This window comes from Sciurus carolinensis, unplaced genomic scaffold (assembly GCF_902686445.1).
Source record: "Sciurus carolinensis unplaced genomic scaffold, mSciCar1.2, whole genome shotgun sequence".
NCBI lineage: Eukaryota > Metazoa > Chordata > Mammalia > Rodentia > Sciuridae > Sciurus > Sciurus carolinensis.
This window is the reverse complement of record NW_025920139.1, coordinates 1,503,359-1,528,614: the sequence shown is the minus strand read 5'-3', so window position 1 is coordinate 1,528,614 and position 25,256 is coordinate 1,503,359. Positions and strand designations below refer to the sequence as shown.

The window sequence follows — 25,256 nt, the reverse complement described above, 5'->3', positions numbered from 1 at the left end:
CATGATACCAGGAAGCAAAGAAAGAACCAGTCCAACTACCAACCTTCTCTAGCCACACCTTACCTGTCTATAGTTACCACCCAGTTAAAAAATATCAATGGATTAATGTACTGATTAAGTTAATGCTTTTGTAACTCAAAGATTTCACCTCTAAACTTTCTTATGCTGTCTCAGACATGAGTTTTAGGAGACACCTCATATTTAAACCATAACAGGGTTCAATAGAAACATAGAGATGAAAAAAGAAAACAGCAAACTAAAAGATATATTAATAGAAATTATCCAGCTCAAAGAACACAAAAGGAAAAAAATGAGGAAAAGGAAACATAGCCTCAGAAATCTTCTGGCTAACAGTAAAAGGACTAACATATGAGTCTGGAGACACAGAGAAGAGGAGAAGGTGATTGAAGCATATAAAATAATTAAAGAAATAGTTGCTGCAAATTTCCCAAATGTGGCAAAAGACATAAATTTACAAATTCAAGAAGCATAATAAACCACAAATTGGATAAAATCAAAGAAAAGTATGCCAAGTTAACATCATAAATGAGCTGCTAAAAATCACAATTGAAAGAAAAAACAAAATAAACCTATTTACATAACATTCTGGAAAAGACAGAACTAGGGACAGGAAATAGACAGTGGTTGTCAAAGACTAAGGATGGGAAAAGGAATATTTATAAAAGAATATAAAATTTTTTGAATACTGGAACTACATTTTATCTTGTGAATGGTGGCAATTCAAAAATTAAAAGATTTTTTCAAACTAATAGAAATGTAAAACAATAAATTTTACTCTGTGTAAATTACATGTATAAGAGATAAGCTACATGGCACCAAGAGGCATTATTGTACATGTTAATATTATCAAGCAAAGATAAATTATACTAACTATAGTTATTAAATTATATTAACTATATAAATTTTTTTCCAAAAGTATTTAATCCAAATTTCACTGTTATGAAACATTCAGGCAAATCTAGGACAAAATATATTTATCAAAACTGTTGACCCAGACACTAAAAAAAGTTTCATGAACAATTAAAAATGGTAATGATTAACTACTCTGGATTCAAAGAAATCTAAGATATTGCATAAAGTTTGTGTAGGTCCTTGATTAGAGAACAACAACAAAAAAAAAACAAAAAAGTAACAAAAGACATTTTGGAGACCAAATGGGAAAGTGAATGTGGATTATATATTAAATTTTATTTTTCAATTACCATTAATTTTTTGATATATAATGATATACAGAATGTACCTATTCTTAAGAGACACATGATTAAGTATTTAGGGATACGATATATTGATTTTTGCAAACTAGTTTAAAATAGTTCAGAAAATAAGGTGTGTGTGGATCTGTGTGGGTTTGTATACAGGGGTGTGTGTGTGAGAAAGGGAGGGAGAAGGTTAAATGAGCAAATGTGACAAAATAAAAAAAGAAGTTATATTACTCTAAAAATTAATACTTTATAAGTACATCCTTTAGAATTTGAAATCTTATAAGAACCCCTTTTTTAACACCTTTAGTTTTACTCAAGGCAATTTTATATCTGAAAAGCAGTGGTTCTCTTTCAACTAAAAAATGTTCTCACTTTTGAAGTTCTGCAGCAAAATTATGTTGTGCTGCAGTTTCACACTATATCAAAAAAAACCAGATATGAGTTACTTTTAAAAAGAACATTCACAAAATCTGCAAATTATATTTTTATCCACTGACACTGTGGTTTAACCAAGTGGTTTTTGAAAATGCATTGGTACATAAAATAGGGATTATAGTAGTTGCTAGACATGGTCCATTATTTTGCCTATATCCTCCACTCCCTTACTTTGTTGTCCTTCTATCACCAAGGGCTGAAAGACTCCAGGCCTGGGCTGACACACTTACCATCTTCCCTGTCCTAATGATAACACAGATTAAAAACCACCAGAAAAAAAATCACAGACCATGTGAACTTGTATTTTTTTGAGTTCATGGTCTCAATCCTCTATTAAGTTATCAATGTTGTTCAGAAAACTTCCTATGTTTTCATGGTCATCTCTTTATTCTGTTCTCCACAGTGTCTATTTCAAACTTTATTATTTTTTCCTAATTTTAAACACAACACCTTAGAACTTTGTCTGTGGATGGCCTGGTAAATTCATAGGAAAGACCACAGAAGGGAACATCAGTTTCATGCCCTTCTCTTCTGTACACAGATAGGTTCAGGATCTCATTGCCCTAAGCCCCTTTGTGAAAACTGATCTGATTATCTCTAAACATTTTCAATCTCTCTTATCACATCTGAAATAAAATCTTTTGCTCCTTCCCATTTTCCCTCCCCAACCAAACCTCCTGAAATATTGTCTACATTTGCTGAACCTTCTTTACCTCCAAGTCATTCCTCAATTCATTTTTAATCTGGCTTCAACACACATTGCCCTACTAAAATGACTTACCTATTATGAAATTTAAAGATAACTTCTCAGTTCTTATTTTACAAAATCTCTCAGCAGCATGTTATATGACTTTCTCTTTCCTTCAACTTAAAATACTTCCAGAGGCTTACATGATATCATGTTCTCCTGGTTTTCTAATACCTTCTCTGGTCATGGCTTCTCAGTCTCCTTTGCAGGCTCCATGTCTCCACCATCCTGTAACTACTATGGTTGCTCAGGATTTGGGTTTAAGTTATTTTTCTTCTCATTCTTCATACTCTCTGCTTGATTATATCCATTCAATGGCTAAAATTACCATATGTTCCCAACCTGCAACTGTTCAGTTGATTTTCTCAAGTGCCAAACTCAAGTCTAAACAGCCTATTTAACAGTTCCACCTTATACTTTCAGGTAGCACAAAATAAGCATGTCCAAAACTGAATTCAGTTAGACATCACAGAAATATATAAAGCAAAACCACAATAAGACCTAGAAAAATAATGTTTTTTTCAAAAACAGAAAAAATAACTGATGGAAAAGATGTGGAAAAAAATGGAAGCCTTGTACACTGCTGGTGGAAATGTAAAACAGTCTGCCAGTTCCTCAAATAAGTTAAACACAGTTATCCTATGACTCAGCTATTCCACTGTAGGTATACACCCAAAAGAAATGGAGTACATGTACACACAAAACTTAAATACAAATATTCATAGCAGCATTACTCATGATAGCCTAATAGTGGGAAAAACCTGAATGTCCAGAAATTAATGAGAAAAATAAGAAATGTGATATATTTATATAATGGAATATTATTTAGCAATAAAATCATGTGCTAGCCAGGCACCAGGAAGGATACATGTAATTATATCTAGTCAGGAAGCTGAGGCAGGAGGATTGTAAACTCAAAGTCAACCTGGCAACTTTACAAGACCTTGACTTGAAGTAAAAACAAAAGAGTTGGGAATGTAGCTCAATGATGTAACTTCCCTGGGTTCAATCCCTCAGTACTAAAAGGAAAAGAATAAAACACATGTACCGATACATGGTATAACATGAGTGTACCTTAAAATTACCATGCTAAGAAGTCAGTTATTTGTAAAAGATCAGATATTACATGATTCCAGTAATATGAAAAGTTAAGAATAGACAAACTTAAAGAAACATAAAGTAGATTAGTGATTGCCTAGGGCTGAAGGAATTTTGGAGGACATAAAGAATGACCTCTAATGGGTTGGGGTTTTTTTTTGGGATAATGAAATATTCTAAACTTGGTTACAGTGACAACAGTACAACACTGTGAATAAAATAAAAAATAATTTAACTATACACTAAAAGTTATTTAAGTTATGAATTAAAAAGAAAAAAACTAATCTCTTCTTCCTCCAGTTTTCTATATAAGCAAAAGCAGCACGATTTATCCAACTGTCCAAAAACTAAACTTGCATTTTTGCCCTTGATAAAACTTCTAGCATATCTCCTACATCCAAAAAAATCTCTAAGCCTATTTAATCCACCTTTTAAATATTTCCAGAATCCAACCACTTCTCTATATCCTTGAGGTAACCATCCTAATATAGAATACTTCACACTATTAACATTACTTCACACCAACTTCTCTAACCTCTCATTCTGGTGACAACATTAAACACTAACACATTTGGATGCTGATTGCCCCCAAAAGTCTATGCATTAAAGGCATGGTCCACAGAATGAAACTAAGTGGGAGGTTTAGAAATCTTTACAAGATGGGTCCTAAAGAAAGATCTTTAGGTCACTGGGTATGTGCCACTTAATGGGAAGTGGGACCCTGATGCCTCTGTCCTTTGATTCCTGGCCATGAGGTGAGCAGTGTTTTTTGCCCCATGTCCCTGTCATATGTACTGTCTTGCCACCCACCCAAAGCAATGGAGCCAATCAATCATGAACTAAAATCTCTAAAACTATGTGCTGAAATAAACTTTTTCCCTTTATAAGATGATTATTTCTGGTATTTTGTAACAGTGATAGAACACTAACACATAGATGACTCCCAAGTTAGATAATCACCCACTATCTATTTTCTAATAGCCAGGTAAATATAATTTACTACCAAACCTGACTCATTTCAAACAGAAATATTGTTCTTCTTCCTGAAATCCATTATTTCTCCACACCAACCAGAAATGTGAGTATCAACTTTCTTGCTTTAAAGTAAGTTGCCTTGAAGATACTTCATTGAATTCATCATGCCAAGTCCAGAATATTTTACCTCTACAATAACCTTTATTCTATTTCTCTGCTACCATCCCAGTCCAAGTCACTCTTCTTTCTCACCTGGGATCCTGCAGTAGAATGCTTTCTCATCTCTCAAATTTTACCCCTGTCCCTCTCTAAGACATTTATGTAAATACACATTAGATTTTGCAACTTTCCTGCCTTAAAAATCTTCAGAACTACCTAGAGCTATTATTTTCTCTGAATAAATATGTTAACTTACCATGCCTCAGGAACTTCTCATACTGGAATGTCTCAGTGTAGAATCTAAATCTTTCACTGGGCTAACCTCTACTCATTTTTCAGGATTTAACTTAAATATTAATTTCTCAGAAAAACCTTACCTTAATCTCCTCCAATCTTGATCACAATCTCCCCTATCAGGAACTTACAGTATTATCTATCATTCCTTCATTTAAGTTTATACAAATTATAATTATATGGGTACTTATGACTGCTTCCAATAAGCTACATGTATCAAGAGGCATATATATTTTACTCAGCACAAATGCATATTAATAGGTGCTCAAATATTAATTGAATAAATTAAATCAGTAGTGTAACAAAAATGTATATGCTTGGAAGCCACAATTCCACTTCAAAACATCTCTGAGTCTGTTGAATAGACAATATGAGCAAAGCTTACCCTCACAAGCTGAAAAAATTTATAGCCAAAAAATTATCACTGAAATTAAATGGTGACAGATGTGATCAAGAACTATTACAGGGATGTGGCTGGTTAAATATTGGGATGAATGTGGGGAGATGACAACTAGTGGGTAACACAGCAAGACTGGAATGGTGACAGCATGAGGAAAAATACTGTCAAGTTAGAAGCCTTAGATAAGTATGAATAATGACTCTTCAGAGAAATCCATGTACCCTCTCTAAGGTGCCTGAATGTTGCCTATTCTACTATGGCATAAAAATTGGATCATGTACATGTTCCTATTAAACTTTTGTCAAAAAAAAAAAACATTTTTAATAGTAAAAACCAAAAAGGACATGCAACAACAGTTAACACTACAAAGTAAATTTTAAAATCAGTCTAAAGATTAAAGAAATCAGATTAATCCTTGTACTTTACTTTTTTAAAAATATTTTTATTATTTTTTATGCATGAAAGATCTATTCTTGCATCCTTGCTTTTTTTATTCTACAGAGTATTATCAAAAGTCTTTCTAATGTCATTTCTTTGATTAAAAAACCTATAAAACAGCTAGTCTCAGTTTTTGCTATTTTATTTCCCAGACAGGCAGCTAAATTCACAATATGAAAATCACTCCTTTTCATACAACTCTTATCTCTTAATTCCTTGTACCTGGATTGACCTTTCCATTGTTCTCCTCTCTAAATTCTACCTCTGGGTCAAGGACCAGATTTTGTCTTTCTCTAAAGTTTTTCCTAGTGATTCAGGCTAAGAAAATGTTTTTTTCTGAAATGCTACATTATTACAACATGAATTAATTAAACAAAATGAACTACTTGTTTTTAAAATGTTTTGGAAATTTCAAGTGTATATAATGTTTCCAATGAAAAGAATAGCAAACAGAAACTATTACATGTGTTTCTTTCTGTACTGCTAGTGAAAATGTGATAAATATATAAATTACACCCTTTAGAAGCAAACACCGAAGAAAAGATAAACTGCAAGAAGGTTCAAAAACTCATTTTAGTTAGAGTTGACAAGGAAATTTCTTATTTGTACTATTTAAAACAAAGAATCTCAAATATATAATTCAAAGTGCACACTTTGCCAGCAGATTTGTTTCTGGAGAATGGGATGGTATGAAGATAAACACAAAACAGGATAACATAAAGCCTGAGATACATGCCTACAAATAAAATTACCACTACTAATCTTTCAGTCTCTACATTTTCTCCCTCAACACCTCCTACTTATTGAGTTTGTTCCCTTCTGATCTTGCCTTAACCCAATTATCTATACTAATTAAAATTGTATTAAAATTTTGCAAATACTTGTTGCCTAGAATATAAATATTTCTGAATTTTCAAATCAGTATTTAGATCCTACCTGCAGTTTCAAATGTATTTAAAACAACTCATCATATATCTGATTTATCTGTTGTGAAATTAATGTCTGCTTGTTTGACACTTTGAATTTTGGACAGCTGGCACTTTTCAAAGAAGAGTCACTGACATCACAACATTTAGTCCAAGGTCTTGATGAGGCCCTATCTATTGTCAGGTCAACTACAAAGAAAATAAAATTTTAATTATAAACTTTATTATAGCTCCAAACATCTCAGAGTAACCTTCAAGAAAAACTATTTTAAGTATAAAATTACAGTATTGTGAAAAATTTCAAGAAAGAAAGAAGAAGAATATAGCAAATACAGTAAAATGTTAGCATTTAGAAAATTCGGGTTAAAACTATACAGAAATCCTTCATGCAACTTTTCTCTAAGTATAAAATTATTTCAGATCTAGTTATTTTAAAATGCATGAGAACACTACTTATTAACTGCCTAGGATATAAAATGGAATATCACTTCAGAAGCTTACCACATTCCCTTCTCTGTAACCAAACTAACAACAAGTCCAAATACAATGTTAATCATTGCCTTATTTTTCTTTTTAATTTCTATCACTTATATCTAAAAAGTCTTTATTTATGAGGTCAAAAAAAAACCTCTGCAGTAAAAATTATAAAATTTATAAGAAACTGAAGGCACTAGAAGATAAAGATGAAAAGACATCCCATGTTCATATACTATGAGAATTAACATTATTAAAATGAACAAACTATCAAAAGGTAATCTACAAATTCAATGCAATTCCCATGAAAATACCAATGACATTCTTTACGGAAGTAGAAAAAAAAATCCTGAAGTTCAGATGAAAGCATAAAAGACCCAAAGTTGCCAAAGCAATCCTGAGGAAAAATTAAAGAGCAAGACTACAGGCATCATGATTCCTGATTTCAAATATGCTAGAGTGTATTTTGATGGTAACAAAAATATGGTTTTGACATAAAAATAAATACAAAAACAATGGAATTAGAGGACTCAGAAATAAACCCACACCTCTATAGCTATCTGATTCTCGACAAAATACCCAAAAATACATTGAAAAGAAGATAGCCTCTTCAATATATGGTACTGGGAAAATTGGATATTCAAATGTAGACAATTGAACCTAGACCCCTATGTCTCACCCTGTACATAAAACAACTCAAAATAGATCAGGAAATGGTAGCAAAAATTGACAAATGGGATTACATCAAATTTTAAAATTTCCACACAATAAAAGAAAGAAGAGAGTAAAGAGAGATCCTACAGAATGGCAGAAAGCATTTGCCAACTATTCATCTGACATAAGATTAACATCCAGAATTATATACTCAAAAAAGTTATCAGCAGTCATGAAGCTAGCTACTGGGTGAGTCAGGCCACCTGCACCACGAAGCCGGCAGGTGGACACCCAACCCACCTGCATTGTGGAGCTAGCCAGCATACAGCCAACCTGCCCAACCACCAGGCCAAAGTTGGAAGCCATCACTGAGCAACCCCTCCTGACCCCTGCACCGTTTTTGGGTGCCATCAATGAGCAACCCTACCTGAACCCTGCACCGAGATTGGGTGCCATCACTGGTTGGTCACAGTAGCAGAGCGAGCTACCACCGTCTTTATAGGCTGGTGCAGGCATTTGGAATTATTTCGGAGGGTGTGGCCATCATCATTGGAAGGGCAGCTCCCTTCCTGAGACACCTACAGGAGAATAGAGGACCTTTGACAGGACCCAGGAGTCAAGAAGAGGAGCTATTGAGACTCTCGGGATCAACTCAGAGCCACCGGGTGAGTCTCTCCCACTGGCGGGCTCCCTGGATAGGGCAGTAGTCCTGGAGTGCAGGAAACTTTGTGGGATAGAGTGGCCCAGTGAGAATTCCCCGCTGGAGCTGTGAACCCAGTCATTGCAGAGGAGGGTTGCACAGCAAGAGGCTTCAATGCAGAGTGAGGGTCTGAGAACCAGGTGGTAGCTCTGGTCACCAGGGAACATAGCAGAGTAGGACCACTCAGTGAGGTAGTCCCTCACAGGGCCAGGCTCCCCAGCCCAGGAAGTAGGTCAGGACCCCTGGGAATGTCAAAGAGGAGGGTTGCCCAATCCAGGTGGTAGTTCTGGACAGAAGAAAACTTCTCAGAGGAGAGCTACCCAGCGAAACTTCTGCATTGGCGAGTCTTCCCCACTGGGCAACGTTTTCCCACCAGGGTGGTAGAACCAGAGACACAGGCTCAAATCAGATATGCCCCAGTCTTGCAGTCTAGACCCCATGTCCCTGACCATCAGTCAATAAGTGGAGGCACCTCTGCCCACTAGCACGGAATATACCCCAACTGAAGGCTACTATCCCTAGAGGGGCAACTTTCTGTGGAGCACTGCATTATCAAGGTCCTCCAAGACTTCAGGCTACTGAAGGTTAAGAGGTCAGTTATTGGAAATCTATAGAGACAATATTAATCAATAGAGGAAATCTGCAATATCTTAGAGTTCCACTACTAGAGGAGTAGATACCTGAGCATTATGAGAAAACAAGGGAAGTAAATGTCCCAAACAAACATAGATGGTACAGCAATAAAATCCAAGGACAGCATGGCAGAAGAAATGTCAGAAAGGGAGTTCAGAATGTACATAATTAAAATGATCAGAGAAGAAATCGATGAGATGAAAGAGCAAACGCAGGTTTTGAATAATTGCACCAGACAACAGTTAAAAGAACAAATGCAAGGAACAAAAGATCATTTCAATAAAGAGTTAGAGGTACTGAAAAAACACCAGACAGAAATCCTTGAAATGAAGGAAACAATAAACCAAATTAAGAACTCCATAGATGTTGGGGGCTATGCCATGTGAACTGCACTGGGATGGTAGCTGGCAGTCAGCCAGAGGTTGCTTTGATCACATCAGCTGTGAGGAGGTTGATTAACATAAGCACACCCAGGTGATTTATCATTGGCCGTATCCAATTAAGTCCATGCACACAACACATGCACAGGTGTTACTGAGTGCCCCTGATCGTGCCTGTTCATTTTGACCTTTACCATGATTGGACAGCTAGCTCCTCGCCTACTCTTCACATAATTGGCATCAGCCCTACCCTTTGCCTCCTGGAGGGGATATAAGCTGGCTCTCCTTGAGCATGGGGATTGGAGGTTCCAGGTTCCAGGTTCAGGGTTCCCGGGTTTCCTGAATCTACAATAAACCATTCCGAATTCAAGAGCCTCACTACTTGTCTCCCACACCAAATTGACTCTGCTGGACGGCATCACATAGAAAGCATAACCAATAGGATAGAACACCTGGAAGACAGAACCTCAGACATTGAAGACAAAATATTTAATTTTGAAAGCAAAGTTGACCAAACAGAGATGGTAAGAAATCATAAACAGAATTGAAAAGAATTATGGAATATAATGAAAAGACCAAATTTAAATATTATTGGGATAGAGGAAGGCACAAAGAAACAAACCAAAGGAATGAAATATCTATTCATTAAAATAATATCAGAAAATTTTCCAAATCTGAAGAAAGAAATGGAAAATCAAATACAAGAGGCTTATAGGAGTCTAAATATACAAAATTACAATAGACCCACAACAAGGCACATTATAATGAAAATATGTAACATACAAAATAAAGACAGAATTTTAAAGGCTGTCTAAAGAAAAAAAATCAAATTACATTCAGGGGGAAACTATTACAATTATCAGCAGATTTTTCAACCCAGACCCTAAAAGCTAGAAGGGAAGTTAGAACAACATTTTTCAAGGTCTGAAAGAAACGGATGCCAACCAAAAATCTTATGCACAGCAATACTTACATGCAGGATTGACAACGACATAAAATCCTTCCATGATAAACAAAAACTAAATGAATTTGCAAAAAGAAACCTGGCATTACAGAACATTCTCAGCAAAATATTCCATGAGAAAGAGATGAAAAGCAATGATGCAAATCAGCAACAGGAGGAACTGGCCTAAAGGAATAGACAAATAAAGGAGAAACCAAATCATGTCAAAAAACATAAATGAGTCAAATGACTTGGAATACAAATCATATCTCAATAATAACTGTGAATGTTAATGGCCTAAAGTCATCAATCAAAAGACATAGACTGGCAGTTTGGATTAAAAAGAAAAATCCAACAATTTGCTGCCTGCAAGAGATTCTACTAATAGAGATACCCAAACACTAAAGGTGAAAGGATGGGAAAAAACATACCATGCACATGGACTCAGCAAAAAAGCTGGAGTACCGATCCTCATATCAGATAATGTGGACTTCAAGTCAAAGTTAGAAGGGATAAAGAAGGACATTTCATACTGCTTAAGGGAAGCATAAATCAGCAAGACATAAAAATCATAAATATCTATGTCCGAAACAGTGGCACATCCATATATGTCAACAAATCCTTCTCAACACCAAAAATCAAATACACCACAGGACAATATACTAGGTGATTTTAACACACATCTCTCACCACTGGACAGATCCTCCAAACAAAAATTGATCAAAGAAACCATATTTCTCAATAACATAATCAATAATTTAGACTTAAAGGACATATATAGAATATACCATCCAACAAAAGAGAATACACTTACTTCTCAGCAGTACATGGATCCTTCTGTAAAATAGACCACATTTTATGCCACAAAGCTAATGTTAGCAAATACAAGAAGATAGAGATACTATCTATTATTTTGTCAGATCATAAAGGATTGAAATTAGAAATAAATGACAGTAAAAAACAGAAACTACTCCAACACCTGGAGACTACATAATATGCTATTGTATAATGAATGGATAACAGAACACATCAGGAGAGAAATAAAAAAACTCTTAGAGATAAATGAGAACAAAGATACATCATATCAGAATCTCAGGGACACTATAAGAGCCATACTTAGAGGAAGATTTATTTCATGGAGTGCATTCAATAAAAGAAGAAAAATTCAACACATAAATGACCTAACACTACAGCTCAAAGCCCTAGAAAAAGAAAAACAGAGCAACACCAAAAGTAGTAGAAGATAGGAAATAGTTAAAATCACAGGTGAATCAATGAAATTGAAACAAAAGAAACAATTTAAAAAATTGAGAAAATAAATAGTTGGTTCTTTGAAAAAAAAAACAATATTGATAAATCCTTAGCCACACTAAAAAAGAGGAGAGAAAAAACTCAAATTGCTAAAATTCGGAATGAACAAGGAAATATCACAAGACATGAGTGAAATAGAAAGCGTAATTAGAAGCTATTTTGAAAATCTATACTCCAACAAAATAGAAAATCTCAAAGACATCAACAGGTATCTAGAGACATATGAATTACCTAAACTGAACCAGGAGCCATACACAATTTAAAAAGATTGATTTCTAGGAATGAAATAGAAGAAGTCATCAAAAGCCTACCAACAAACAAAAGTCCAAGACCAGATGGGTTCTCAGCCGAATTCTACAAAACCTTTAAAGAAGAGGTCATTCCAATTCTTCTCAATTACTTCATGAAATAGAAGAAGAGGGAACCCCCCAAACTCATTCTATGAAGCCAATATCACCCTGATACCTAAACCAGACAGAGACACATTGAGGAAAGAAAATTTCAGATCAATATCATTAAAGAACATTGATGCAAAAATTCTCAATAAAATCTTAGCAAATTGCATACAAAAATATATTAAAAATATAGTGCACCATGATCAAGTGGGTTTTAACCCAGGATTGCAAGGTTGGTTCAACATTCAGAAATCAGTAAATGTAATTCATCATATCAACAGACTTAAAGTCAAGAATCACATGATTATTGTGATAGATGCAGAAAAAGCAATTGAGAAAATACAGCATGACTTCATGCTCAAAACACTGGAAAAAATAGTGATAGTGGGAACATTCCTTAATATTGTAAGGGCCATCTATGCTATGCCCATGGCTAATATCATTCTAAATGGTGAAAAACTGAAAGCATTCCCCCTAAAATCTGGGACATGGCAGGTATGACCTCACCACTTCTATTCAACTTTGTCCTTGAAACTCTAGCCAGAGCAATTAGACAGACCAAGGAAATTAAAGGGATATGAATAGGAAAAGAAGAACTCAAACTATCCCTAGTTGATGATGACATGATAATATATTTAGAGTAACCAGAAAATTCCACCAGAAAAATTTCACAACTCATAAGTGAATTCAGTAAAGTAGCAGGATATAAAATCAATGATAATAAATCCAATGCATTTTTATACATAAGTGATGAATCTTCAGAAAAAGAAATTAGGAAAATTACCCCATTCACAATAGCTTCAAAAAATAAAATATTTGGAACCAATCTCACAAAAGAGGTGAAAGTCCTCTACAATGAAAACTACAGAACACTAAAGAAAGAAATTAAAGAAAACCTTAGAAGACAAAGATCTCCCATGTTCTTGGATAGGAAGAATTAATATTGTCAAAATGGCATACTACCAAAAGTGCTATACAGATTCAATGCAATTCCAATTAAAATTCCAATGACGTACCTTACAGAAATAGAGAAAGCAATTATGAAATTAATCTGGAAGAAAAAGAAACCCAGAATAGCTAAAGCAATCCTTAGCAGGAAGAGTGAAACAGGGGGTATCACAATACCAGAACTTCAACTATACTACAAAGCAATACTAACAAAAATGGCATGGTACTGGCACCAAAATAGACAGGTAGAACAATGGTAGACAATAGGGGACACAGACACAAACCCAAATAAATACAATTTTCACATATTAGACAAAAGTGCCAAAAATATGCAATGGAGAAAAGATAGCCTCTTCAACAAATGGTGCTGGGAACACTGGAAATCCATATGCAAAAGAATAAAACTAAATCCCTATCTCTCACCCTGCACAAAAATCAACCCACAATGGATCAAGGACCTTGGAATCAGACCAGAAACCCTGAATCTTATAGGAGAAAAAGTAGGTCCAAATCTTTAACATGTCAGCATAGGATCAGACTTCCTTAACAGGACTCCCATAGCACAAGAAATAAAAGTAAGAATCAATTACTGGGATAGATTCAAACTAAAAAACTTTCTTTCAGCAAAGAAAATGATCAGCAATGTGAAGAAAGAACCTACAGAGTGGGAGAAAAATCTTTGTCACTCATAATTCAGATAGAGCAGTAATTTCCAGAATATGTAAAGAACTCAAAAAACTCTACACCAAGAATGCAAATAATCCAATCAATAAATGGGCTAAGGAAATGAACAGACACTTCACCAAAGATCTACAAGCATTCCACAAATATATGAAAAAGGTTCAACATCTTTAGTAAGAAGAGAAAAACAAATCAAAGCTACCCTAAGGTTTTTCAAGATGGCCAACTAGAGGGCAGCTGCATTTCATGTTGCTCCAGGATGCAGGACTCAAAAGAGGAGATAGTGAGAGACTTGGGACCAACTCAAAGCCGCCAGTTCTCTCCTGTTGGGGAGGCATCCCGGATGGGGTGGTAGCCCCAGAATGCAGGGAACTTTGTGAAGTACAGTTACTCGGTGAGATGCCCCTCCCCCCAGCTGAAGCGGTAAACACGGACCACTGAGATCATCGTAGAGGAGGTGGCTCAGCACAGCGCTAGGACTTGGAGAGACCACTGGGGCTCTGGGAGGCTGCCTGAGGAGGAGCTGTGTGGTGAGCTGTTTGGATTCAGAGCAAACGCTCCTGAACACCGGGCAGCTGTCAGGAGGAAGAGGTGTGTGGCGGGTCTCTGGGTCTCGGAGCTATTGTATGGGGCTCCAGGTGGTGGCTCAGAGGAGGGGCCACATAGCCAGGCAATTAGGTACAGAGCAGGGTCGCAGGACCTAGGCGGCTTCTTGCTGGAAGAGTTGCACAGAGACACGCCTAGGGGCGGAGCGAAGTTTCCAGGACTGCGGGCAGATTCTCTGAGGAGAGGCAGCCTAAGGAGACTCATCTGCGAAAGGTGAGGCTCCCAGGCCCAGGAGGTAGGTCCGGGTCCCTGGGAACCCTGCAGAGGAAGATAGCCCAGCCCAGGAGGTAATTGCAGATTGAGGGGAAGCTCTAGGAGGGGAACTGACCAGCGAGACCTCCCCACTGGGTGAGTCTTCCCTGCGGGGTGAGGTTTTCCCACAAGGACGGTAAAACCAGAGACACAGGCTCAAACAGGCCTTGCCTCAGCCCGCAGCCTAGTTCCCCTTTAGATGACCATTGGTCAACAAGTGGAGGCACCTCTGCCCACTATCAGGGAATAAACCCCACCTGAGGATCACCAACACTAGAGAGGCCAGCTTCCTTGTGGAGCACCGCATTATTAACTTCCTCTAAGACTGCAGGCTACAGAAGGATAAGAGGGGATATACTAGCAATCTTCAGGGACATTATAAGTCAATAGAGGAAATCTGCTATATCTTAATGACCCACTGATTCCTGAATAATATGAGAAAACAAGGGAAGAAATTACCCCAAACACATCTAGATGTTACATCAATAAAATCCAATGACAGCATGGCAGAAGAAATGACAGAAAGGGAGTTCAGAATGTACATAATTAAAATGATCAGGGAAGCAAACAATGAGATGAAAGAGCAACTGCAGGCATTGAAGGATGAGATGAAAGAGCAAATGCAGGCATTGAATGATAGCACCAATGGACAGTTAAAAGAGCAAATACAGGAAGCAAAAGATCATTTCAATAAAGAGTTAGAGATATTGAAAAAAAACAAACAGAAATCCTTGAAATGAAGAAAACAATAAACCAAATTAAGAACTCCAAAGAAAGCATAACCAATAGGATAGAACACCTGGAAGACAGAACCTCAGATATTGAAGACAAAATATTTAACCTTGAAAACAAAGTTGAACAAAAAGAGAAGATGGTAAGAAATCATGAACAGAATCTAGAAGTACTATGGGATATCATGAAAAGGCCAAATTTGAGAATTATTGGGATTGAGGAAGGCTTATAGAAACAAACCAAAGGAATGAACAATCTATTCAATGAAATAATTTCAGAAAATTTCACAAATCTGAAGAATGAAATGGAAAATCAAGTCCAAGAGGCTTATAGGACTCCAAATACACAAAATTACAACAGACCCACACCAAGGCACATTATAATGAAAATACCGAACATCCAAAATAAAGACAGCATTTTAAAGGCTGTGAGAGAAAAGAACCAAATTACATTCAGGGGGAAACCAATACAGATATCAGCAGATATTTCAATCCAGACCGTAAAAACTAGAAGGACCTGGAACAACATTTTTCAAGCTCTGAAAGAAGATGAATGCCAACCAAGAATCTTATACCCAGCAAAACTTACCTTCAAATTTGACGATGATATAAAATCATTCCATGATAAACAAAAGCTAAAAGAATTTACGAAAAGAAAGCCAGCATTACAGAACATTCTCAGCAAAATATTCCTTGAGGAAGAGATAAAAAACAAAGAAGCAAATGAGCAAATGGAGGAATTATCCTAAAGGAACTGTCAAATAAAGGAGGAACCAAGTTGTGTCAAAAAATAAATAAATAGGGACTGGGGAGATAGCTCAGTTTGTAGAGTGCTTGTCCTTGTAAGCACAAGGCCCTGGGTTCAATCCCCAGCACCCAAAAATAAATAAATAAATAAATAAATAAATAAATAAATAAATAAATAAATAAATAAAATTTTAAAAATGAACCAAATGACCGGGAATACAAGTCATATCTCAATAATAACCCTGAATGTTAACGGCCTGAATTCATCAATCAAAAGACATAGACTGGCAGATTGGATTAAAAAGAAAGATCCCATAATATGTTGCCTGCAAGAGACTCACCTCATAGAAATAGATACCCATAGACTAAAGGTGAAAGGATGGGGAAAAACATACCATTCACATGGACTCAGCAAAAAAGCTGGAGTTTCCATACTCATTTCAGATAATGTGGACTTCAAGCCAATGTTAGTCAGAAGGGATAAGGAAGAACATTTCATACTGTTTAAGGGAAGCATAAATCAGCAAGATATAACAATCATAAACATCTATGCCCCAAGCAGTGGCTCATCCATGTATGTCAAACAAATCCTTCTCAATTTTAGAAATATAATAGACCATAACACAATAATACTTGGTGATTTTAACATGCCTCCCTCACCACTGGACAGATCTTCCAAACAAAAATTGAACAAAGAAACCATAGATCTCAATAACACAATCAATAATTTAGACTTAACAGACATTTATAGAGTATACCATCCAACCAAGAACTAATACACTTTCTTCTCAGCAGCACATGGATCCTTCTCTAAAATTGACCATATATTATGCCACAAAGCTAATGTTAGCAAATACAAGAAGATAGAGACACTACCTTGTATTCTATCAGATCATAATGGATTGAAGTTACAAATTGATGAAAGAGTAAAAAACAGAAACTACTCCAACACCTGGAGATTAAACAATATGCTATTATATGAGGATTGGATAACAGAAGATATTAGGAAGGAAATTAAAAAAATTCTTAGAGGTAAATGAGAACAAAGAAACATCATATCAAAATCTCTGGGACACTATGAAAGCAGTACTTAGAGGAAAATTTATTTCAAGGAGCGCATTTAACAAAAGAAGTAAAACTTAACAAATCAATGACCTAACACTACAGCTCAAAGCCCTAGAAAAAGAAGAACAGAACAACACCAAAAGTAGTAGAAGACAGGAAATAGTTAAACTCAGAGCTGAAATCAACAAAATTGAAACAAAAGAAACAATACAAAAAATTGACAAAATAAATATTGGTTCTTCAAAAAAATAATCAAATTTGATAAACCTTTAGCCACACTAACAAAGAGAAGACGAGAGAAAACCCAAATCACAAAAATTCAGAATGAACAAGGAAATATCACAACAGACACGACTGAAATACAAAACATAATTAGAAGTTATTTTGAAAATCTATTCTCCAACAAAATAGAAAATTTCGAAGACATCAACAGGTTTCTAGAGACATATGAATTGCCTAAACTGAACGAGGAGGACATACACAATTTAAATAGACCAATTTCAAGTAATGAAATAGAAGAAATCATCAAAAGTCTACCAACAAAGAAAATTCCAGGACCACATGGGTTCTCAGCCGAGTTCTACAAAACCTTTAAAGAAGAGCTCATTCCAATACTTCTCAAAGTATTCCATAAATAGAAGAGGAGGGAACCCTCCCAAACTCATTCTATGAAGCCAATATTACCCTGATTCCTAAACCAGACAGAGACACATCAAGGAAAGAAAATTTCAGACCAATATCCTTAATGAACATTGATTCAAAAATTCTCAACGAAATTTTAGCAAATCGCATACAAAAACATATTAAAAAGATAGTGCACCATGATCAAGTGGGTTTCATCCCAGGGATGCAAGGTTGGTTCAACATCAGGAAATCAGTAAATGTAATTCACCATATCAACAGACTTAAAGTCAAGAATCACATGATTATTTCGATAGATGCAGAAAAAGCAATTGATAAAATACAGCACCCCTTCATGCTCAAAACACTAGAAAAAATAGGGATAGTGGGAACATTCTTTAAAATTGTAAAGGCCATCTATGCTAAGCCCATGGCTAATATCTTTCTAAATTGTGAAAAACTGAAAGCATTCCCCCTAAAACTGGAACAAGGCAGGGATGCCCTCTTTCACCACTTCTTTTCAATATCGTCCTTGAAACTCTAGCCAGAGCAATTAGACAGACCAAAGATATTAAAGGAATACGAATAGGAAAAGAAGAACTCAAACTATCCCTCTTTGCTGATGATATGATTATATACTTAGAGGAACCAGGAAATTCCATCAGAAAACTTTTATATCTCATAAACGAATTCAGTAAAGTAGTGGCAGATAAGATCAATGCACCTAAATCTGAGGCATTTTTATACATAAGTGATGAATCTTCAGAAAAAGGAATTAGGAAAACTACCCCATTCACAATAGCATCGAAAAAAATAAAATACTTGGGAATCAATCTCACAAAAGAGGTGAAAGACCTCTACAATGAGAACTACAGAACACTAAAGAAAGAAATTAAAGAAAACCTTAGAAGATGGAAAGATCTCCCATGTCCTTGGATAGGAAGAATTAATATTGTCAAAATGGCCATACTACCAAAAGTGCTATACAGATTCAATGCAATTCCAATTAAAATCCCAATGATGTACCTTACAGAAATAGAGCAAGCAATTATGAAATTCATCTGGAAGAATAAAAAACCCAGAAGAGCTAAACAATCCTTGGCAGAGTGAAGCAGGGGGTATCACAATACCAGATCTTCAACTCTACTACAAAGCAATAGTAACAAAAATGGCATGGTATTGGCTCCAAAATAGAAAGGTGGATCAATGGTACAGAATAGAGGACACGGATACAAACTCAAGTAAGTACAATTTTCTCATACTAGACAAAGGTGCCAAAAATATGCAATGGAGAAAAGATAGTCTCTTAAACAAATGGTGCTGGGAGAATTGGAAATCCATATGCAACAGAATGAAACTAAACCCATATCTCTCACCATGCACGAAATTAAACTCAAAGTTGATTAATGACCAATTTGTGGCTTGAGCACTCCTTACATTTTTGGCCAACTTTCATATATATTTAGCTTTTAAGATAGTTAATCTATGTTTTTAGTGGGAAGACCAAAGGCCAAGCTGAAGGAATCTTTATTGTCTTCAAACACTGAGATCCATATGACAAAGGGGATGAAGGAGAGGGGAGAAAGGGGAAAATGAATATTTATTGTGTGCAGACAACATATTTGCAGGAAAAAAGAAAGCATAAGCAACAGTGCTGGAACTGTTACAGCCAAAAGGCAAAAGACTTCATCACTGGTTGCCTCTTTGCATGAAATCCTGACAAAGTTATGAAAGGAAGACAGGTACATAGAGAGTTGCTACTAGTTCAGTGTCAAGGAAGTCATACTATAAGTAATCTGCACTGTTTTGTCAAAATATTAGGTTTAGGAAAACACTACCACAATCATTTCCTCACTTCTGAATAAACACTGAAACAAAAAAGAAAAGAAGTCACCACATTTATTAACTTATCTTGAGAAGTTTTGAAAACATGGGCATACAACTGGAAAATAATGAAGTTCAATTTTCTCTTCTCTAGTTAATAACAAGCACAGTAACCATCTCATGGTTTATGAAAATTCAGAACACAGAAATACACAGAACACAGAAATACTACTAAGGACCAGTGTTATTATTAAGTGGTAAGTTTTATATGTACTAACAAAATTACTATTTAAAAAAATATTTTGTAGTTGTAGATGGATAGAGTGCCTTTATTTTATTTGTTTATTTTTAGGTGGTGCTAAGGAGCAAACCCAGTTCTCATACATACTAGGCAAGCATTCTGCCATTGAGCAACATCCCCAGCCCCAAAATAACTATATAAATTAAAAAAAAAATTCCCTTTTTTTTTTTAGCCTTTTTCCATTTCATTAAAAGACTGGTTATTTTGGAGGTACTAAGTCTATGATCACTCTCAATTACTTCTTCTGTTTCCCAAATCTTCAAATCATAAAAAGAATCCAGTTCATCATCTAGGCTTTAAAAAAAAATCTGTCATGGAAATCTGGAAGTTTACTGTAGCATTTGAAAAGAATTAAATTTCTTAAATATTAGCAGCATAATGAATGAGGAAAAATGTGAAAAGCAAACTTTTTTAAATGCAAAAAATAAATATGTAAAAGAGAAAAATGTAAAAATGAACCATTATTGATTTTGATGATCCATTAAGCATCCTTCAACCTTTTCTAGTCATTACATAGGCCTGATTCAAAATGACATATACTTGTAGAATGTCTAGAACTGCAAATTATTTCTGGTAATTCCCAATAATTCAGTGAGAGAGATACAGAGCATACTGTTATCTATTTTAGGTAAAGAAATAAAGTTTACCATGAGGAAATTAAACTCTAGAGAAGTTAAGTAACTGACAGTGACATAACTAGTAAAGACTGAAACAGAATTAGAATCCCAGGTTTCTTTTAAAAGATCATCTGAGACTAGAAATTTCTAGAACAGCGCAGTTCACAGGGAATACAATGCAACACACAGGTCATTTAAAATTTTCTGGCAGAACACTAAAAACAAACAAAGAGGTAAACTTTAAAAATATATTCTATTTAATTCAGTATAACTACAATGTTACTACTTCAAAATAAAATCAAAATAAAATTATTATGAAGACATTTTACTTTTGGTTATCCTTGATGTCTTTGAATTCCAATGTAGTATTTTAGACTTACAGTATCTCAATTCAAACCAGATTCATTTGAAGTTCTCAATAGGTACATGTGATCTGAGATCACTGTGCTGGACAGCACACTTCTAGATACATTTTGGACAAGGACTGTGAAAATTGTCCAAGGTGTGAAAACCCTCATAATCCAAAACCTTCAAATTATAACTTAGAATTATACCCATGTCATTTATATAAATGTGAAATGAATAAAATATCAGTTAAACATAAGAACATAATTTCTATGAAGCTATAATTATTAAAGTATTTACTACTTTCCTTATTCTACATTTGATCTACTTCATGTCCTGGTCTTGAATTATTTTGTGAATGACAAATGAAAGAATAATAACAATAATGATAATAGTTAATATTTGAATAATTTACTGTGTCCAGCAATGTTCAAAGTGCTTTACATAAATCAACTCATTTAAGGAGAAAAATAGGTAATTTATTTAAAATATTCAACCTCCCAAATATGGTTATGTTAATAATACAGAGATATTTAAGCACAATTGTTATTTCAACTTTTCATTTTCTATATGCACACATTTTTATAGTTTTACATTATTTTAAAATGTTTTTCTTCTTGATACCTACAGTATTTCTTCTAACCACAAACTGTTAATATTAAATATTCAATTTAACATTCATTTCACCGTTATCTCCTTTATAAAACTATAACCCTGTTTAGCACAGTATTCCATGATACATTTTTGGTTGCTACATTCCCTACAGTGGTTCTCCCAACTATTGCATGTACAGTGCTTAACATTATTAGATGTACAATAGACACTGGCTTGAATGTCACCACCCCAAAATCTTATACTGCAATTTTTTTTCTGATTTTCTTTTTTTTAAAGAAAAGAAAACAGTTTCATTTACTTATTTGTGGGTGAATAAACACATAAGTAATTTTTTATCCACTGAGCTGCAAGCCTATTTTATATTTTACTTTTAAGACAGAGTATCAGGTCTGGGACTGTAGCTAAGTGACAGAATGCTTGCCTAGCATGTATAAGGCACTGGGTTTGATTCTTAGCATCACATAAAATAAATAAATTAATTAAATAAAGGCATTCTGTCCATCAACAACAAGAAAGAAAGAAAGAAAGAAAGATAGATAGATAGAAAGACAGGGTACCATTAAATACCCAGGCTAACATCAAACTTGAAATAGTCCTGCCTCAGCTTCCACAGTAGATGGGATTATAGGTGTGAGTCAATGTGCCCAGCTATTTCAGTATTAATTTTACTTTCATTAAGGTCTAATTTTTAACCTATTCCATATTATGAGTATCCCTTTCTTCTCTCTGGTTAGTGGGGTTGTAGAGGTTCTTTTTTATATGTTTTTTATTGTATCTTGATATATGATTTGCTTTCAAGTTGTTGTTACTGGTGGTCATTTTCTCCTCTCAAATCAGCACTATGGATTAAACCCAGCACCTGGAAGGCAATGGATAGATGTTATGACATTGAGCTTTAGCCCTGACCCAGCTGAGAGAAATTGTACCTTAGTCTATCCAGGACTGAATCTTCCACAAACTTTGATGGCTCCTTCAACTTAAAAATAGGGTGGATAAAAGCACCCAACAGACAACCTGGCTGCAAGTATGCACAGATGACAGGGGTGGGCTGAAGACTACTACAGCTCCTGAGCAACAACAGAGAAATAACACAACTGTTGTACCATGCCACTAATAAGGGACCCTAGTATGGGCTGCACACAAGTCCTCTTACACCATACAGTGCAAACAAGTACTGGAGAAACAGCCATGCAAAGTGTACTTTGTATACTCCATTGTCTATATCATACTTGCCTGAACTAGTAGAAGGACTCCACTCACAGAAGGTCTACAAAGAAAGCTAATCCCTTGGGTTCTGACCAAGTACTCAGAGTCAAAATCCACCACAGTCTAAGGAACTTCAGGGAAACTACAACATAAACTCCATTTGCAATGAATCTCAACACTACACAACAAACCAATATTCCAAGACACAAAGTAAAAAGAAGTTTACTCACTATTAAGACCCTCACATGATACTAGAAGAGATCACCAGTTCAACAGATGTGAAAATCTCAAGACAGAAACACAAAAATATGAAGCAAAGCAACATGACTCCTCAAGTTCATAACTCCCCAGGAACCAAAATCATAAGTACCAATGGAGAAGAAGTGCTGGAACAAAGAAATTTAAAAACTGATTACTAAAATGATCAAATGAGGGTTGAGGTTGTACATAGATCAATGGTAGAACACTTGCCTCACACATGTTAGGCACTGGGTTCAATTCTCAGTACCACAGAAAGATAATTAAGCAAAATAAAGGTATTATTACCATCTACAATTAAAAGTATTTTTAAAAAATGATTCAATGAATTCAAATAAGGTACAAATAAGCAGATGAATAAATTATGGAAGATAATGCAATATGAAAGAGCAATTTAATAAAGAAAGATTCTGGGAAAAAAATGAACAGAAATCTTGGAAATAAAATACTCAAAAATTCAAGATGAAAACCCCAGTTCCAAGTCTCACCAACAGATTAGACAAAGTTGAAAATGATTTTTCAGAGCTAGAAGACAGGGTAGATGAATTACAACAGTTGGATTTATTATTAAGGAAGGGTTACCAAGAAACTATAAACAGTATGTGCATATAAAAATTCTGGAACAACATTAAAAAGATCGAGCTTAAGACTCATATGGCATTTGTTGGTAAATGAATGAGTTGTAGAATATCATGCTAAGTAAAATATGCCAAACCCAAAGAACCAAAGGCCAAATATTTTCTCTGATATGCAGAAGTTAATTCACAATAAGCAGGGAGGGATAAGGAAGAATAGTTACTCTATATTAGGTAGAGGGGAGTGAAGGAAGGGGAAGGGGTATGGGAGAAGGAATGATAGCAGAATGAAACAGACATTATTACCTCATGAACATGTATGACCACATGACTGATGTGATCCTGCAATATGTACAATCAGAAAAATGTATGATCTATCAAAATGTATAAATGCATTCTACTGTCATGTACAACAAAATAGAACAAATAAAAAATTAGTTTAAGAAAAAAGACTCGAGGATGGAGATATAGCTTAGTTGATAGAGTGCTTTCCTCGCAAACACAAGGCCCTGGGTTCAATCCACAGCACTGCCAAAAAAAAAAAAAAGTAGCTCTAAAAAAAAGAGACTCATAGTTCTAGAGGAAGGAATAGAGATACAGGTTAAAGGCACACAAAAATTATTCAGTGAAATAACAGGAGAAAAATTCCCAATCTTGAAATGATAACAGAGTGCCAAATAGAAATGACCAGAAAAGAGACTCTCCATGAACATTATAGTTAAAATGCTCAAAATAAAGCAGGAGAACTATTAAAAACTGCAAGAGAGAAGCACCAAATATTTTTTAAAGGAAAACCCATCTGAATAATAGATTTCTCAACAAAAACTCTAAAGGCCAGGAGGGCATGAACTGATAGATTTCAAGACCTGGAATTAAAAAGCTGCCAAGTTAATTATTTTATCCAGCAAACTTATCTTTCATAATCAAAGAAGAGGTAGGTTTTCCAAGAAAAGCATGAATTAAAAGAATTCATGACTACTAAACCTACATAATCCTACACTCAGTTGAGAAACCAGACAGCACAACCAGAAAAGAATATGAAAGAATAGACCTCACTAGAAGGATAGTTAAGCAAAAAGGAACAAGTAAAAATCAAACATGATTGTATCAATAAATCAACAAAAACTTAAGATGAATAAGAAAAAAAGAAATGAACCTAAAATTCTCAAAGCAACCAGAAACTAGTATATTTCTTTCAATATACTTTCAATATTACCTGTAATGAAAATGATGTAAATTCTCTAATTAAAAGACAGACTACCTAATAGAACTAAAAACAAGGTTCATCTGCTTACTATTTGCAAGAACTCCACCTCACTACCAAAAACATTCATTCATAAACTAAAAATGAAAGGTTGGAGAATGAAATTCCCATCAAAGGGAATTCTAAAGCAAGCAAGAGTAACCAGACTTATATCCAACAAAACTGACCTCAAATCAGTCATGAGACAAAGTAGGTCTTTATACTCTGATAAAAGGAATAATCCATTTCAAGAAGATTAATGGTTGTAAATATAGATGTACCAATGTCATAGAATCCAATTTTATAAAACATATTACAGGACTTATAGGGAGAGACCAGTCTGAATTCAATAATGGTGGGTGACTTCTATACCTTAATGTTAGCAAGAGATAGATCTTCCAGAACTGCCCCACCCCCAAAATCAACTGAGAAACA

The 25,256-nt window shown here is 35.0% G+C and overlaps 1 pseudogene; it reads right to left on the bottom strand.

Moving 5' to 3' along the window:
* The window catches only part of LOC124974237 (coiled-coil domain-containing protein 138-like), a 41,357-nt pseudogene that overhangs the window by 2,677 nt on the left and 13,424 nt on the right, over positions 1–25,256 (bottom strand).